Here is a 3,353-nt window from a genome sequence, read left to right as displayed (position 1 = left end):
TATCAGGTTTTTTTGACCAGAAATATTTAAACTATAAATTCTCTTAAGCCAAGATTTTCAGGTACAGACTTGGGATTAGGAAACAGCTACTACACCTAATAACAGAGAAGGAAATTTTCAATGTCAGAAAGAAATAAAGTACTGATATAGGCATGGCAAAGTTTAGTTATATAAATGGCTTATTTTTACAATCATACAAATATCTATTACTCAGAGGGAAAGAGAAAGAGATTGAGAGAGAATGAGAGTGAGAGAGAGAGTGAGCTAGAATGAGAGAGAGATGGATTAAGGTTTTATCTTGCACACTACTGATACAGGTTCTAGGTTCTATCTTCAAATATGGTCCCCTGAGCTCTCCTAAGAGTAAGCCCTGAGTCAAACTGAGTGTGATTTTTGTCTACTGCCTGCACTACTACCCCCACTCCTTCCAAAAAACACAACAAAACAAAACAGAAGCCAGTCAAAGTCATTTGGGTGTTCAGTGTTTGTCTTTAGACTCACTTAACTTGGTCCTAATATAACTGAAGACAGCTGTTTAAGCTTGGACATTTTAAGCTTTTCTACCTAGATACTTTATACATTGCTATCATGGAATTGAGCACCATGATGCTTACAGATTATGTTCTCTATACTTTACTAAAGTTGTCTTTTGAAATCTGAGGCATTCTTCTGGTATTTTCTATTGCCATAACAGACAATATTAAATCAAAGTCCTTTGAGCACCTTCTAGTTCAATACTGACTGCACTACATTACTGCCAGCTGGCTGGGTTGGACAACTACTTTGCTCCCCTCAACCTTGCCTCTCTTTCAGCTATCAGCTCCAAACTCCCTCTGTACAGAGTAGCTCCAGTTATAATGCATTATCTATTATTTCCCCTCTGATTAATCAGGTAACTCTTTTTGCTGGCGAAACTGGTTTCTGGAAATGACAAATTTCTTTCATATAATACAAATTTTCTGAGAATAATAATTATAATAACCTTTTTAAAAAGTTTTATAATCGTATACTTTTCCCCACACATGACTATTATAGGAAGAAATTTTACATAATTTAAAAATTCACCTAATTTAATATTCACTTTCTCTGTGTGAATTTTGTGAGTGCATTGAATTTAATAGAAGAAAAGAAAACCAATATATTAATGTTATTATTTATATACCCCTCATAGATTTTTCTCATGATCATCCACAGTAGTATTTCTTTCTACTTCAATTGTGAATATTAATTGAATGAATTGTTATTATACTTGTAGTCAGATAATTTCCAATAACATGCCCTCTTATATAACATTGATTCAACCATGAATTTTGCTGAGAAATGATGACAGCATCATTTTATTTTATATAGCAGTTGGTGTCATCAATTAATATAGATAATCTGAAGAGTCAAGATCTGAAGAAAAACATATCAAAGTCACATTAAAGGGAATCTACAGATGGAACTGAAGTTTTTATTAATAAAAACCTGAAGGCTTTATTAATAACCTTTTGTTTGGGGGACAGTCTTTTAAGTTGAATACAATGTAGGGACTATATCTAATTGACTAATACCCATTTCAGAATCTGATTGCTCTGTTCCTTTTTTTCTGAGCAGAGAACAATGCAAATACTAAGCTCTCTCTACCCACCCAAAGATGATAGGCAGATAATAATCCTATATTACTTCCTGTTGTGTGAACCACATCAGATACATTAGAGAGTTCTGAACAGTCCAGTGGCCTGCAGAGAAAATATCTCTGTGGATCTTGTGAGCTGGATGTCTCAGAAGGACATCTCACCAGCTTCTTTCAGAGAATTCTACTCCATATACTTCCAGACCATCATCTCAGGAAATATATATGCTATTTTCTAAGGGTTATTCCATCCTCCCATATTTGGCCATAGCCTCAGCACCAGACATTAGACTGTTGTTTATCTAGAAAATTACAAAGTACCATACTTTAAAATCTCTTAGTGGAGTAACATTTTACCATCTTTTTGAAAAAATAACATTGAGGGGACTAATAGATTGGTAATCGCTCTGTGTGTTATTTGGGAAGCTATTTGCATGTAAATGCATTCATCTCATATGTTGAATTTTTGTGCTTATCTTGAAGGAGAGTTGAAGTCTTTTCTTCTTCTCTAACTCAGGCTGTTTTTAGTCCTTCTTTGGTCTTCCGGGAAGGTGGTACCATCTCGCATTTCTACTGTGTGATCTATCATTTCTTAGTTCCTTCGAAACCTCTACAAATATATTTTTCCTCAGTCCTGCAGGATGAAGATCAAGAAATAACCAAAAGAATCATGTTATTTTTTTTCCTAAGGTAAATGTGTCAAGCTATGCCTAATAAATACAGGCTATTTTTTCTAATGCAGAAATGAACTTGCTTATAGTTCTTTGGGGGAGGGGTTTAGATCACACACATATGTGCTCAGGGCTTATTCCTAGTTCTGCGCTCAGAGATCATTTCTGGTGGTGCTCTGGGGACAAGATGTGATGAGGGCCTTTGAACTTGGGTCAGCCATGATACATGTCTCAAATCCAGTGCATTCCCTCTGGTCCAAGTTATTATTTTATGTGAAGGATAAATAAGACATTTGTGTTATAGAGAAAAACTTCCCTGCTCATGCAGTTAAAGACAAGTTACATGCTACATACAGTAGCATGTTCTTTTCAGCTGCTCCACTTCTAAACTGGCAGACAGACCTGAAATAAAAGTCATTTGTAAAATTCTTTATTTTTATTAATATTTTTTATTTAAATACCTGGGTTACAAACATGATTGTGGTTGGGTTTCAATCTTCTGATGTTGCTTATCTCTTACTAATGGCTTTTTCATGGACAAAGAGTCTTCCATTGGAAATTGTATGAAGAGAATCAATCCTGTACATAGATGGAAGAATTTCTTCATTTGCAAAGAAGTGAATCTTGTATGTAAAAGATATCAACAATGATATATATTCTATGGTACCTTTCTTGAAATTGAAGTTCCTTTTTATATTTATATTTTTTCTATTTTTAAAGGAAATTGTTTTACTGTATTGCCATTCTCCCACAGCGACAGTTCGGTTTTTATTGAAGGGTACCACTGCTAGGAAAAAAAAAAAGAAAGCCATACAGATTCAGTTCTCTTCTGAGTGGTGTTACTGGGTATCAAAAGACAGAAAGACAACTTAACTCATATATATGACCATTTTCAACAGAAAGCCAGTTGCATAGGGACAGTAAAACTTATAACTGGATCTGAATCTTGCTTCTGTCTATTACCTTGTAAGATGAAGTTTACAAATTTTCTTTTACTAACATATTTCATGTGCCAAATGTTTACTAACCTGAAAGACTGGTGCTTCATCAGTATATACATTTTATTA

This window comes from Suncus etruscus, chromosome 8, assembly GCF_024139225.1.
Source record: "Suncus etruscus isolate mSunEtr1 chromosome 8, mSunEtr1.pri.cur, whole genome shotgun sequence".
In the NCBI taxonomy this organism is placed as follows: domain Eukaryota; kingdom Metazoa; phylum Chordata; class Mammalia; order Eulipotyphla; family Soricidae; genus Suncus; species Suncus etruscus.
This window is presented reverse-complemented; position numbering follows the sequence as displayed.